Here is a 15,936-nt window from a genome sequence, read left to right as displayed (position 1 = left end):
TACATACAATTATTTACGCCCAGAAGAGAAAGCAAATGAAACATATGGGGAACTCATGGAGAAGCAATATGGTGTAGAGGTTAAAAGCATGCACTCTAGATTTCAACTATCTGAATTCAAATTCTAGTTCTACTAGTTATGACATACATCAGTTTGGGCAAATTAATTTCTCTGTGCCTCAGTTTTCCTTATCTGCAAAATATGGAACCTATCTTAAAGGATTATTGCAAATATCAGATAAATTAATACAAGTAAAATTCTTCTTTCTTTCTTTTTTTTATTGTGTATTTTCTTTCTTTCTTTTTTTCTTTTTTAGATGGGATCTCACTTCGTCACCCAGGCTGGAGTGTGGTGGTGCAATCTTGGATCATTGTAACCTCCATCTCCCAGGTTCACATGATTCTCCTGCCTCAGCTTCCTGAATAGCTGGAAGTAAAGGCGCCTGCCACCACACCCAGCTAATTTTTTTATTTTAGTAGAGATGAGGTTTCACCATGTTGGCCAGGCTGCTCTCAAACTCCTGACCTCAAGTGATCCACTCACCTTGGCCTCCCAAAGTGTTGGAATTACAGGCGTGAGCAACCATGCCCAGCCCTTTTCTTTTTTTTTTGAGACAGGGTCTCCCTCTGTCACCCAGACTAAAGTGCAGTGGCACAATCATAGCTTACTGCAGCCTTGAACTCCCAGGCTCAAGCAATCCTCCCACTTCAGCCTCCCAAACAGCTAGGATGGTGCATGCTACCATCCCCAGCTAATTTTTTAAATTTTTGTAGAGATGAAGTCTTAGTATGTTACCCAGGGTGGTCTCAAACTCCTGATCTCAAGTGATCCTCCTGCCTCAGCCTCCCAAAGTGCTGCGATTACAAACATGAGCCACTGTGTCATGCCAGAAGTAAAATGCTTAAAACCTTGCCTAGCATCTAGCATAGGATAATCACTTAATAAATGTTATCTATTGCTATTCCAGTAGAATGTAAGCTCTTTAAAGATAAGAATTTGTCTTTTTTTTTTTTCTCGATGAAATCTCAATATCTGGAATAGGGCCTGGTGCTAAACAAAAGTTACATAATACATACTTGTTGGATGAATAATACCCTGGAGAAAAGAATACTGGTTGCCTACCTCAACACGGATTCTTCACTCCTTCCTTAGTAACAGAATCTGGATTTTTGTATAGGCATCTACCATCTGGAATTATGTTTTTCAGCTTTCCTTGCAGCCAGTTTCGGTCAATGAAATGTAATGTGGTCAACGAAATGTTTTGTAGAACTTTGATAAAGACCATGCAAAGAAAACAGCCTTATCTGGAAGTACCCTTATTGCTCTTCTGTCTTTTCTCCTCCTTCTGGCTGCAATTAAGATGAGATGGGTAAAGCTGCAGCTGCCATTTTGAACCACAAGGTTGGAAGCCATGTGCTTAGGTGGTGAATAGACATAGAATAGCTTAGGTTTATGCCTGTAATCCCAGCACTTTGAAAGGCCGAGGTGGGTGTATCACAAGATCAAGAGATTGAGACCATCCTGGCCAATATGGTGAAACTCTGTCTCTACTAAAAATACAAAAAAATTAGCTGGATGTGGTGGTGTGCACCTGTAGTCCCAGCTATTCTGGAGACTGAGGCAGGAGAATAGATTGAACCTGGGAGGTGGAGGTTGCAGTGAGCCGAGATCATGCCACTGCACTCTAGCCTGAGCAACAGAGTTTTTAAAAAAAAAAAAAAAAGGGTAGTTTAAGTCCTTTCTGCTACCACAGAGCTGCTAAGCCAAGCCAGGAATACCTACTTCTTGATTTATTTTGCTTGACAGAGATAAACATTTCTGTATTTTTGAGCCACTATTGTTTTAGGGCTTTTGATTAAATACTGCCAAACTAATCCTAACTAATACATTTGCCATTGGATGATGTTAAACCACTAGCAATAAAGTCCTTTATTCAATCTCTGGGTTCCATACAGCAAGCTTTAAAAAAAAAGTTATATTTTTCCTCTAGTTGTTTCTTTTTTTTTTTTTAACTTTTATTTTATATTCAAAGGGTCACATGCAGGTTTGTTACCTGGGTATACTGCATGATCCTGTGCAGCAATTTTTAACTATGTTTTAGTGGGAGTAAGATAGGAGATCAGAGATGGAATAGACAAAGTAAAGAGATTTCCCATAGCTCTTAAGGATTGCTTCTTTTGTAACTTGCATTACAGGAAGACAATGATTATTTGATGCAATTAGTCAGGAAAGGTTGCAAAATAGCATTTTGAAAACCAATTAACAGAAGGTACGGTGGTATTTGGTGAAGTCTTCTGAGGAGGCCATTTTACCCTTTGTGACTTTCACAGAGGAGGCACACTTTGTGGGAATGGAAACCCATATATTAAATGCCCATAATGAATTAATAACCACCTGAAAGGTGGGTATTATTTGCTACATTTTGCAAATAAAGAAATGGTGACTACAGACATGTGACTGACTTGCCCTCATTCATAATGTAAATAAGTAGTGGAGCAGGATTTGAACCTGTATCTGTTGGACCCCAGAACCCTTGCTTTTCCCCTATACCCCTCATTCCACACAACTACATAAATGCATTCTCCAAGACCCAAGATCTGTGTTCCTCATCATGTGGCTAAAGATGGTCACCATACTTATTTCCTCTGGCATCATCTGCCCTTACTTTTCCATTTCCTGGCATTTAGGATACTTGAGGACCACTGCTTCAAATATGTGTTTATTTTTCACAGACTTTGTTTCAAACCATAGATTCTCATTCACAAGGTCACAGTGGTTCCTTAATACTTCTCCCAGCCACTCTGACTGGCTGGAGCCTGTCCTCCCAGTGCCAATAAAATGCAGGTGACTCAAATTGAGATGATGAGCAGCTCATTAGCTCAGCAGGAGAGAGTGGATGGTCCACATGGCCACACTCAGTTCTTCCCCTTCCCAGAGTTTTTCTCAGTTACCGAATATGACCTCAAGCTTGCTCCACCTCCTGTGTTCCCCTTCTCAGTGAATGTCCTCACCATCCCTCCTGTTGCTAAGCCGGAATCCCAATCACTCTTAACTCTTCCCTCTCCCTCATCTACCACATATAGGAAATACCAAATTTCCTTTTACTTACCCTTTATGTGTAAAATTCGCCCACCCCTTATCTTAGGCCACCACCATCTCTTACTGAGTGAGATAAATGCTAATTTTTCTCATCACTTCCAGTATGTTCTACAACTAAAGTGATCACACTAAAATGTAATACTCCCCCTTTTATTTGAACTTTTATTGAGGTATATCTTACACATAGTAAAGTCTTTAAATCTTAAATATGTGGTTTGATGCATTTTTAGATATATAAATCAGATCCAGATATAGAACATTTCTGGCACTCCAGAAAGCTTCCTTATGCCCCCATTTGAGTAATATTCACCCTCAAGGTAACTACAATTCTGACTTCTGTCTCTACAGACAGAGACAGAAGCCTAAAGATCTGTCTGTAGAGACAGAGCCTAAAGATCTATGACTTTAAAAATTTATGTAAGTGGAATCATACAGTATATTCTTTTGTGTATGACCTTTTCACTCTACATTTTTGTCTGTAGGCCGGATGCACCTGTAATCCCAGCACTTTGGGAGGCCAAAGTAGTTCAATACCAGCCTGGACAACATGGTGAAATCCAGTCTCTATTAAAAATATGAAAAATCACTGGGTGTGGTGGTTCACGCCTATAATCCCAGAACTTTGGGAGGCTGAGGCGGTTAGAACACAAGGTCAGGAGTTTGAGTCCAGACTGGCCAACATGGTAAAACCTCGTCTTTACTAAAAATACAACAATTAGCCAGGCGTGGTGGCGCGTGCCTGTAATCCCAGCTACTAGGGAGGCTGAGGCAGGAGAATTGCCTGAACCCAGGATGCGAAGGTTGCCTCCAGCCTGGGTGAGACTCCATCTCAAAAACAAACAAACAAAATGAAAAATTAGCCGGGTGTCGTGGCACATGTCGATAGTCCCAGCTACTCAGGAGGCTGCGGTGGAGGATTACCTGAGCCTGGGAGGCAGAGGTTTCAGTGAGCCAAGATCATGCCATTGCACTCTAGCATAGGCAACAGCATGTAGAAGTAGCTCATTTTTACAAATTGTTATGTAATATTTCATCCTATGAATACATCTCAGTTTTTTAATGCTTTTTCCATTGGTGGCTATTTGAGTTGTTTACAGATTTTTAGATGTTATGAACAAACCTGTCATAAACATTTTTGTGTAAATCTTGGTTGACTCAAGTGTTCATTCTGTTTGATATGGAAGCTTAAAGAAGAATTGCTGGGTCATACAGCATTTGTAGGTATTGTATATCAGAATTCCAGTTTACTCCATATCCTCATCAACTCTTGGAGTTGTCAGTCTTCTTAAGTTTAACTATTCTGGCGACTTCTAAAATCTTTCTATGATACTCTACCTGGATAAAGTCCAAACTCCATATACAGGGCCCTTCAAAATCAAACTTGCACTTACCTGTCCAGCTTCATATCTAATCACTACCCACCTTGAATTTTAAGCTATAGATATATGAGTGTACATACAGATCCTTGAGTATGATCCTCGGCCTCCCAAAGTGCTGGGACTAAAGGCGTCAGCCACTGCGCCCCCTTTTTTTTTGTTATATGGCTTGGTTCTGTTGCTTTCTCTTGGCCTTTGCACTTACAATTTTCTTGTGTCTTGTCTTTATTTGGATAAGTCCTTCTCATCCACTGAGTCTCAGCTTAGACACTTTCTGACACTTTCACAACCACCAATATTCAGTTAAATGCCCTTCAGTGTGCATTCAGAGGCTTGCTTACTCCTTCCTTCCTTAACTTGCAGCACAGTATATTGTATTTGTATGTTGCCTTGCCAATTTTGCCTGAGGTCAGGGACTATCTTGCCCATTTTTGCATCCCCAGTGCTTAGAACTGTATGGGCACACAATAGGGACTTAATCATATGTTGACTTAATAAACAAATAAATAAATGAAATTACTGAGTCTCAGTGGAGTGCTTTAAAATTGTTATTATTTTATTTTTAGGAACTAAGTTATCAGGATACTTCGGGATTAATATGTTAATTTCTAAATTTGCATTCCTCAGGTTGTGCTTTGAAAGAAAGGGGGAAAAGTATTAAATGCAAATAATAAAATGCAAGAAGCCCAATGATAAGCAAAGTAAATTCTCCCAACGCTGCTTCCTGTTTTTTCTACATCATGCCCCTCCGGGGAAAACTACTTTCTTGCTTAATTTCTGCCTTTTCCTCCCACATATGCACTTTGAAGCTTTTTTTTTTTATAGCTGGAAAGAAACGAAAGAAAACACTACCCCAGAAACCTATATTCAAAAAGAAACAAAGTGATCATGTGAAATTTGCTTCTGTCCAAACATTTCGTGTGTGTGTGTGTGTGTGTGTGTGTGTGTGTGTGAAGCAACCCATTCATTTTTATTTATTTATTTATTTATTTATTTTGGGACGGAGTCTCTCACTGGCTCCCGGGCTGGAGTGCAATGGTGTAATCTTGGCTCACAGCAAGCTCCGACTCCTGGGTTCAAGCGATTCTCCTGCCTCAGCCTCCCGAGTAGCTGGGATTACAAGCATGTGCCACTACACCTGACTAGTGTGTGTGTGTATTTTTAATAGAGACGGGGTTTCACTATCTTGTCCAGACTGGTCTCAGACTCCTGACTTCGTGATCCATCCGCCTCAGCCTCCCAAGTTCTGGGACTAAAGGCGTGAGCCACCGCGCCCGGCCCCATTCATCTTTTTTTTTTTCCCCCTCCCTGAAGTTACTGAGCTAACCCATTCATCTTTATATACGGGGTTGTTGTTTCTTATTTTGGTCTGTTTTGATCCTTTCCTTGATGGGCTTATGCTTGTGATTCTGAACATTTGACTCTAACCACAAGTGAATCTCCTGATGACTCAAATAAAAGTATGATTTTTACCTGTGGAAAAAACTTTTAAAATAAAAAATGACGAATTATTTAGTCGATAGAATTAGACTATCTTAACTCTTACTTTAGTAAACAATCTGAACTGGTAGGAGGGGATAAGGATTTTCCAAAACACACAGGCCCCCGATGATTCAGTTCTTGCAATTCTCAACTGAATTAGAACATTAGAATAACCTGGGTGCTTTTAAAAAATACTTATTCCAGCCAGGCGCAGTGGCTCACGCCTGTAATCCCATCACTTTGGGAGGCCAAGGCCGGTGGATCACCTGAGGTCAGGAGATCGAGAGCAGCTTGGCCAAGATGGTGAATCCCCCATCTCTACTAAAAATACAAAAATTATCTGGGCATGGTGGTGTGCACCTGTAGTCCCAGCTACTAAGGAGGCTGAGGCAGGAGAATTGCTTGAACCTGGGAGCAGAGATTTCAGTGAGTCGAGATCACACCTCTGCACTCCAGACTGGGGGTGAAGGAGTGAAACTCTGTCAGAAGAAAGAAAGAAAGAAAGAACGAAAGAGAGAGAGAGAGAGAGAGAGAGAGAGAGAGAGAGAGAGAGAGAGAGAGAGAGAAAGAAAGAAAGAAAGAAAGAAAGAAAGAAAGAAAGAAAGAAAGAAAGAAAGAAAGAAAGAAAAGTATGCCAAGACCTCCAGTGGAGATTCTGATTTGGGCTGGAATGGGTCTTTTTGAGGGTTGCTCAAAGTAAAATGAATATAAGGTATGACCAGAAAGTTTGGGGAATAAAAGTATTATTGACATGAAATAAGGATTGAAAAAACAGTAAACAGTTACATGGCATCCTATGAAACTGTAAAATCTGTTGTGATTCACATTAAACCATCATTTCCCAATGGGAAATCTTTAATGTGGGATCAGGTGGAAAGAAGAGACACACATATACAAGGTAAAATGGCAAACATCTGCTCTTAAATTGGAACACGTTATCAAAGTAAGAAGCTTATCTAGCTAAGATATTCAACTTGATATAAGTTTCAATTTCTTGATTGTGACATATTTGAAATATGTCAAGTAACAAAGTTGGATATGTACCTCAGAGAATTGGTCTCCCAGGCATTTGGACAGAGTCTGTTGAAGCAATGGTTGGTATCAATCCAATCTATTGTTCCTTCCTCCAACTCCCCCTTCGGATATAAATGGAATGTACTGGCAAGATTCTGTACCTCTCCTCCATGGGGCGCAGAAAAACGTTCCAAACAGGAATTATATCTAAGCATAACCTGAATCTCAGATACAGCCTCTTTGATATTTGAGAGCTGGAGATAAAACAGCCTCAACTGTCCTAACTCCACGACTGGCAGGAGTCCAGAGCCTTCTGTTAGGTTTCTGGACGGTCGCGGGGGTGCTCAGAGCCTCTTCTGTGTCCTGGGCTTCTGCTTCCTCCATCCCGTTTTCTATCCTGGGCAGGCCAATCTACACAAGAAACTCAGTCCCTCCTTTGGCTTCCACACAAACTGCCGCCTATACACATAGTCTTTATTTAAAGAGCAGGGATTCATTGGAAGAGATTACATTGCACAGGATACATTAAAGGAGATTTAAAAGCCACTTCAGATATTCCTGCTTTAAAATGTCTTCGTGGGTCGGGTGTAGCGGCTCATGTCTGTAATCCCAGCACTTTGGGAGGCCAAGGCGGGAGGATCACTTGAGGTCAGGAGTTCAAGACCAGCCTGGTCAACCTAGTGAAACCCCCCCACCCACCGCCCACTGTCTCTACTAAAAATACAAAAATTAGCTGGGTGTGGTAATGGGCACCTTTAATCCCAGCTAGTCTGGAGGCTGAAGTGGGAGAATTGCTTGAACCTGGAGACAGAGTTTGCAGTGAGCAAGATCGCACCATTGCACTCCAGACTCGGTGACAGAGCAAAACTCCATTTCAAAAAACACAACAAAACTACAAGAAGGAAACAGTATGTGTTTTCTTTTTTCTCACAGTATGTTGTCCTTTCCTTTTCCTTCTCACACTTTTCTCAAGCAGTATTTGTGGTCCTGAGATCTGGTATCTGGTGCCTTGGGTGGGGGTAGATTCTGGCTTGATCATTACTTTCATTAAAATTTTAATATTTAATTTATCATTATTTTTAAATATTAGCTTTTAAATGACAGCTTCATTGAGATATAATTCACATATTATGAAATTCATCTTTTTAAAGTGCACACTTCAGTGGTTTTCAGTATATTCATACAGTTGTGCAACCATTTCCATTACCTAATTTTAGAACATGTTCCTCGCCCAAAGCATTAACTTTTATTTTAAAAAATATTACATTAAATATTTCTCTCTCTTTTTTTCTTTTCTTTTATTATTTATTATTTTTATTTTTAAAGATGGGGTTTCACCATATTGGTCAGGCTGGTCTTGAACTCCTAACCTCAGGTGATCTGCCTGCCTTGGCCTCCAGAGTGTTTGGATTACAGGTGTCAGCCACCATGCCCAGCCTAAATATTTCTCCTGATTACTAATTTCTTGGAGAGCTCCTTAAATTCTGTGCCCCAGGAAAGCACCTCACTCCTATTCATGGTCCCCTGGCAGATGAAGTTTGGGGTGTTTTCTGCCTTCATTGACTCTACTGGACAAATAGTACTTGTCAGCATAGCAGATAGAGGTAAAAGCATCTGTTGAAGAAGGAAATGGGACACATATTTGCCTATGGCCTGCTCTGGGCCATGTATTTCATATATGCATGCAATTTAATTTTTATATATAGTAGTCAGTATTGTGCTGTTTTATAGATGGGAAAGCTGAGACTCTGAGAGATTAGCAATTTTTCCAGGATCATACAGTAAGAGATGGAACCAAGATTTAAAGAGAGATCTGATAGCTTAATTTTATTAGATCATAGGAGCACAGTCTGTAAATGTGAAAACACTTAAAGGGATAAAGAGAGATCTCTTTGAGTCTAAATTATGAGTTCTTAGACAGACAAACATCACATATGCTCACTCATTTGTGGGATCTAAAAATCAAAATAATTGAACTCAGGGACATAAAGAGTAAAAGGATGGCTACCTGAGGCTGGGAAGGGTGGTGCAGGGGAGGTGGAGATGGTTAACGGGCACTAAAAAATTCAGAAAGAATAAATAAGACCTACTATTTGATAGCAAAACAGGGTGACTATAGTCAATAATAACTGTATATTTTTAAATAACTAGAAGAATATAATTGGATTGTTTGCAACTCAATGGATAAATGATTGAGGGGCTGGATGCCCCATTCTTCATGATGTGCTTATTTTACATTGCATGCCTGTATCAAAACATCTCATGTACCTTATAAATATATACACCTACTGTATACACATAAAAATTAAAAATTTAAAAAAATTTAAATCAATAAAGTATAAATTATGGGTTCTTTTTCACTGCTCTACTTTTTAAGCAGTAAGAGGAACAACTTTGGGATCAAAGGAAAAAGAAAATGACAGCTTAGTTAAAAGGCTCAGGAAGTTATTTTCTCTAAGTTCTCTAATTAAATCTGAAGACCAGTGTAAGGAATGAAGGCAAATTGAGGAGGTAAAAAGGGTGGAAGATTTCCTATCTTTTTTTTTTTTTTTTTTTTTTGAGATAGAGTTTCTTTCTTGTCACCCAAGCTGGAGTACAACAGCGCGATCTCGGCTCACTGCCACCTCCTGGGTTCAAGCAATTCTCCTGCCTCAGCCTCCCAAGTAGCTGGGATTACAGGTGCCTGCCACCATGCCCAGCTAATTTTTCATATTTTTAGTAGAGATGGGGTTTCGACATGCTGGTCAGGCTGGTCTTGAACTCCTGACCTCAAGTTATCCACCTGCCTCAGCCTCCCAAAGTGCTGAGATTACAGGCATGAGCCACCATGCCCCGCAGATTTCCTTAAGCATACAGCTTTATAGTTTGAGAAGACCAGAGTCTCTTCTTCAGACACACATTGATGCATTAAAACATTTTTCTATACCACTTAATGTTTTTAGTCCATTATCTATTACAAAATTTTTCTATTGTAAATGTGTATTTCACAGTGCCTTGTAAAGGTCATGATTGCTCATCTTTCAGTTTTCATTGAAACATAGGTGGCCTATTTATGATTTTCCTGTTATGTTGTATAGTAGGTGATTGTCTTTGTCTAATAAGTTATACAAAGAATGCTTATTTACTTCAAATGCTATGTTTGGGGTCATACAGACAAAGCTAAACAAATATAGATCCACTCACAGAAGGGCACTGTCTTAAATGGGTGGCTTAGAGAACCTCAAGTCAGCAAAACGCCTGCCGATCATGATGCCATTTCAACTAGAACAGGATTCTTACCGTTTCTGGATCTTAGATGTCTATTTTCTAAAATAAGAAGGGGCTGGATCAGAGCAGTGTTTTTCAATGAGAGGGAAGAGGAACATCCAGGCTACCCAAGGAGCAGTTTTAAAGCTCCCTGGAACTTAAACCACCCTGTCACCCCCACTTTCAATCAAACTCTCAGATTCTGTTATACTCATTCTCCTTTCCCCATTATCCCCAAATGAGAATCACTAGCTAGAGCACCTCTGAGGGTCTTTCCAGATCTAACGTTCTATTGGTCTTCAGATTTCCAGGACAGAAGTGAATGAAATATTATTAACATTGTCTATAAGCAAAGAGGCCTGTGTGTCACATGACTGGGACTCAGGGATGCTGAGACAATGGTGGCACAAAGCCCTGAGGGTGGATACATCCTGGGTGTACCCTTTTTTCCTGGGCACCCAGAGGGCACATGGAAGGCCACGCCCAGGGCATAGCTGAGGAAGCACATGTTGGCATCTCATTGCCTGCTTGTCTTTTAGGTATGACTCATCCATAGGGAGAAGACTAAAATCTTCTTTTGTTCACAGTCAACTTGCTCTGAACCTGTGCTTAGTATACCTTCCTGGTCTCTGGAGACAATGGAAACAGGATAAGCAGGTCAGACAGAAAAACTGCACAATGGTGACTTGGCTTTCCTTCTTCTGAGTCTAACTCACTGTCACCGTGGGGCCCACACCACACACACATTGGCCAAATGAGCACACTTGCCACAAGCATGTATGCATTGGTCTACCACTGGTCAACACGCTAGGGCTCCATCTACTACTTGGATACTCAGATCTAACACCTCATGCACACGTGTGCATTCATGTACACACTTTCTCTTTCACACTTTGTTCAGATATAAACATATAACCTGTCCATACACAAATAACTCTTCAAAAACATACCCCATCCATAAATAAGCACAAATGTCCCAAAGCTATATCCCTCCCTCCCTCTCTTTTGCTCTCTGTCTCTGTCTCTCTCTCTCTCTCACACACACACACTCTGTTCACTTCTGAACACACACATACACACACTACAGCCAATCCTTCCTCCCACAATACCCTGTTATATACGTTTACAGACTTTGTCCCCACCACTTTATCCATACCTCACATTTAGCTGCCAGCAAGTTTCTTTCATACACAAAAACACAAATGCACTTGTGCTCAGTTCTTTCGCATAGACCTATTTCTCTTCTATATTATGCCCCTTGCTTCTCATCTGTACCCTCATATAAACCCTGATCATTTACACATATATACACTCTGCACTCTGCCCCACCATCCTACCCACAACACACACTTGGTTTCCACCAACCATCTTTATTCTTACCTACACATACATGCATACACTCATGCATGTGTGCACACACATGCCCACACACACAGCCCGTGATGGCTGCCCCCTCAGCCTTCACAGGCACACAACATACTGAGCTCTCATAAACTCCCCACCATAGCCCCGTGGACATCACACATCTTGTCCTCTCCCCACTATCCCTTTCTATCTCCCTATCCCCACCTCATACACGGCATATGCTGCTCAAATATGCACAATTACTCCATTCCAAATATCTCTCCCTTTCCCTTACATATTATTACAGCATTAAAAGAATGGTGAGGTTGGGAATGGTGGCTCACACCTGTAATCCCAGTACTTTGGGAGGCCGAGGCAGGTGGATCTCTTAAGGTCAGGGGTTTGAGACCAACCTGGCCAATACAATGAAACCCCATCTTTACAAAAAATACAAAAATTAGCTGGGCATGTTTGTGGATACCCATAATCCCAGCTATTCGGGAGACTGAGGCAGGAGAATTGCTTGAACCCAAGAGGTGGAGGTTGCAGTGAGCTGAAATCACACCGCTGCACTCCAGCCTGGGTGACAGAGCAAGATTCTGTCTCAAAAAAAAAAAAAAAAAGAATGAAAAGAATGGTGAGATATATAAGAATTCCAGGTTTATTGCGGGGAATGTTTGTGCTTACCTTCACACCTACAAATTGTTTTTTCTCTCATGTTGAAGGACTAGTGCAGGGTGTTCATTAGCAACTGTTTTGAGTGACATAAGATTTCCCATAGAGACATGTAGTCAGTTACCACACATTTTCAATGGTTTTAGCATGTTCCTTTTGAAAAGGCCAAGGCTGGCTACACACAGACACAGAAACATAAATCAAAGATAAACTGAAAAATTAAAGGCTTTTTACTCTCCGTTACTAGAAACTACCTCTTTGTCTTTATGCTCTAGAAGGCCTGAAACAAAAGGGAGTTGGCACATCATTAATGTGTGCATGCATCTGTTATATGTCCTTGATCTCAGAAGAAGTGCAGAACTCAGTAACATGTGCAACTTCAGTAACATGTGCAACTTTTAAGCTGAAAAATGTGTGTGTGTGCAGAAGGTGCATTAGCATTCGTGCATCTTAGATTCAGAAATAGTTTAACAATTAATTTTCACTGCCCCTAGTCCAGAAATTCTGTCTGTGACAGCAGTGCCATAGTGGTGGAAATTAGACCTCCTCCTGAACATTGCCAAGGGTAGGAAGGTCTTGACTTCTCAACACCACCACTTTGATCTCTGGTGCTAAGAAAGTTTCCAGATGTTGAAGTTAGAATGATTTCCCTAAGTGTTCATGCTATTGGCCCTGGTCCTTCCCTCTGGAATAAAATAGAATGCTATGTTCTGCTTGTTCCAACAAAAGAACCTATAGGGAATATGCTCTTTAATTAACTAATTCAATCACCCAGTATCTGCTGGGAATTTATTGAATTCCACTGTATGCCATGCAATACGGTGGCTACTGTAGATATATAGATGAGAAAACCAGTCAGCATCTCTATTGCTAAATCTGGTAACAGTTACTTTTCTGGGGGTACTTGGAAATAGAATTATGAAAGAGAACTTGAGTAAATGGGAAGAATTGTTCAGGTAAATTGAGAAAGAGACATGATTATTCAATAGACTCAGGATTCGTTAGTAATTTCTGCTTTCCTGTTGAAATGGGAACTTGAGAGGGGCAGAAACTGCAGGAGCAGAGGATGTGACATCAGATGAGGCTGAGGAGGGTTTTGGTCCCAAGAAAACTAAAGACATGCCGATGGACTCCAAGGAGGTCAGATGGTAGGCATCTCCCATGTTGTTCAGGACAGCCCATGATCCATGGGTGCCCATGATGACAGGGTTTGAAGATAAAATGCAGAAAATTTAATACTTTTTTTTTTTTTGGAGACAGAGTTCTGCTCTTGTTGCCCAAGCTGGAGGGCAATGGTGAGATCTCGGCTGACTGCAATCTCTGCCTCCCAGGTTCAAGTGATTCTCCTGACTCGGCCTCCTGGGTAGCTGGGATTACAGGTGTCCACCACTATGCCCAGCTAATTTTTTGTATTTTTAGTAGAAACAGGTTTCACCATGTTAACTAGGCTGGTCTTGAACTCTGGACCTCAGGTAATCCACCTGCCTTGGCCTCCAAAAGTGCTAGGATTACAGGCGTGAGCCCCTGCGCCTGGCCAAACATTCAATTATGTTTGAATGTAAGCTAGATAAATAATTTTTTTCTTTTATTTATTTATTTATTATTTTTTATTCTTATATAGTGACTCACTCAGAAGATAATTTTTTTATTATAAGTACATGCTATGCAATATATGAAACATATACTAAAAATGTATCCATTATTTGTCTAAAATTCAGATGTAACTGTGGGTCCTGCATTTTAATTAGCTAAATCTGACAAGCTTGTATTATGCTAATAATAAGAAAGCTAGAGTTCTCCAGTTTGCATAATGAACTGACCTTTTCAATTGGCTAGAAAACAGATATGAAGTAAATGGAGCCAAACCAGAAGAAGCCAGAGCCCTGGAGACCTGAAATAGATAGGAAGAACAGAAGGAGAGGGTCAGAAATGGAACTGGCAAGTGGTAATGGAGCTAGGGCCAATGACCTAGGGTCTATTCCTAGCATAGCCAGAATTGTACAGATACTATAGGATTTGGTTTTGTTGCTAAACAAAATCCATCTCAGATCAGGCGAGTATCTTAATTTAACATTTTGGGCAGCTAGAAATTAAGTGGCAAGGAGCCAGAAGCTATGGACTGTCTCTACTGTGCTAATTGCATTTTTGGCTTGGTGATAGTTCACTTTTGGATTCACTTGTAATCTGAAATTTTATTTTTGCTAACTATTGGTGTAGCCAACTTGTTTGTTTGCTATCTCATTTTCATAGTAAAACTTACTTTTGGAAAACTTCAACTGCTCAGAGAAGAAAAGGATGTTTCCTATACTGAGGACTGGCTACATAATTTGTGGGGCTCCGTGCAAAATGAAAATGCCAGACTTTTTATCAAAGAGTTGTTAATTCAGGCATGGTGACTTGCATCTGTAATCCCAGCTACTTGAGAAGCTGAGGCAGGAGGATTGCTTGAGTCCAGGAGTTCAAGACCAGCCTGGGCAACATAGTAAGACTCTCTGTCTCTAAAAAAAAATTAAGAAACTGTTAAGAATTTTATAAAGTTTCAAGAGATATACTGCACAACATGATGACTATAATTAGCAATAGCATACTGCATACTCGAAAAGTGGCTAAGAGAGTAGATTTGCAGTGTCCTCACCACAAAAAAGTATTAGCATGTGAAGTAATAAATATGTTAATTAGCTTGATTTAGCCATTCTATAATGTATACATGTATCAAAGCAACATTTTGTACATGATAAATATATTTTTTTATTTGCCAATTAAATAAAATTATTTTTAAATTTGAAAAAATTTTATTATAAATAAAAGTATGAAATGCTTCATGAATTTGTGTGTCATGCTTGCTCAGATACTATGCTAATCTTCTCTGTATTGTTCCAATTTTAGTGTATATGCTGCCAAAAGTGAGCACAAATAAAATAATAATTTCAAGGAGAATAAAACTGAGCATGGGGTTTTAAGTGCAGGACTCTGTGCAGCAATACAGATCATACACTTATAATGCCAACTCTGTCCATACCTTAATCATGATAGAGCGATAAATCTGTATACTTAGAGGGACTGTGATGGGAGAAGTTTGGACTCATTTCAGAACTCACAAGGACAAAAGGACATGGGCAGAGAGGGGTAGGAGAAAGATGAGGTCAACTGAAACTATTGCTATAATTCTGAGATCTAACAGGTCTCTTCCTACTATTTTTATTTTTATTTATTTTTTATTTTTTGAGATGGAGTTTCGCTCATTACCCAGGCCGGAGTGCAATGGCACGATCTCGGCTCACCGCAACCTCCGCCTCCTGGGTTCAGACAATTCTCCTGCCTCAGCCTCCAGAGTAGCTGGGATTACAGGCACACGCCACCATGCCCAGCTAATTTTTTGTATTTTTAGTAGAGATGGGGTTTCACCATGTTGACCAGGATGGTCTCGATCTCTTGACCTTGTGATCCGCCCGCCTCAGCCTCCCAAAGTGCTGGGATTACAGGTGTGAGTCACCGCACCTGGCTTATTTTTATTTTTTGAGAGTCTTGCTCTGTCACCCAAGCTGGCATGTAGTGCCACAATCTCAGCTCACTGCAACTTCAGCATCCTGGGTTCAAGCAATTCTCCTCCCTTAGCCTTGCAAGTAGCTGGGATTATAGACATGTGCTATGACACCCAGCCAATTTTTATGTTTTTAATAAAGATGGGGTTTCACCATGT

At 40.4% G+C, this 15,936-nt stretch overlaps 1 non-coding gene across 1 annotated transcript; it reads right to left on the bottom strand.

Moving 5' to 3' along the window:
• Positions 1-15,039: 15,039 nt before the first annotated feature.
• LOC118148193 (U6 spliceosomal RNA) lies at positions 15,040-15,147 on the bottom strand. The gene has a single exon (XR_004734975.1). It is a non-coding gene; the product is annotated as a U6 spliceosomal RNA (small nuclear RNA).
• Between the last annotated feature and the right edge of the window lie 789 nt (positions 15,148-15,936).

The sequence above is a fragment of the Callithrix jacchus genome, chromosome 1 (assembly GCF_049354715.1).
Source record: "Callithrix jacchus isolate 240 chromosome 1, calJac240_pri, whole genome shotgun sequence".
In the NCBI taxonomy this organism is placed as follows: domain Eukaryota; kingdom Metazoa; phylum Chordata; class Mammalia; order Primates; family Cebidae; genus Callithrix; species Callithrix jacchus.
The sequence above is the reverse complement of the archived record's forward strand: the minus strand, read 5'-3'. Positions and strand labels throughout refer to the sequence as shown.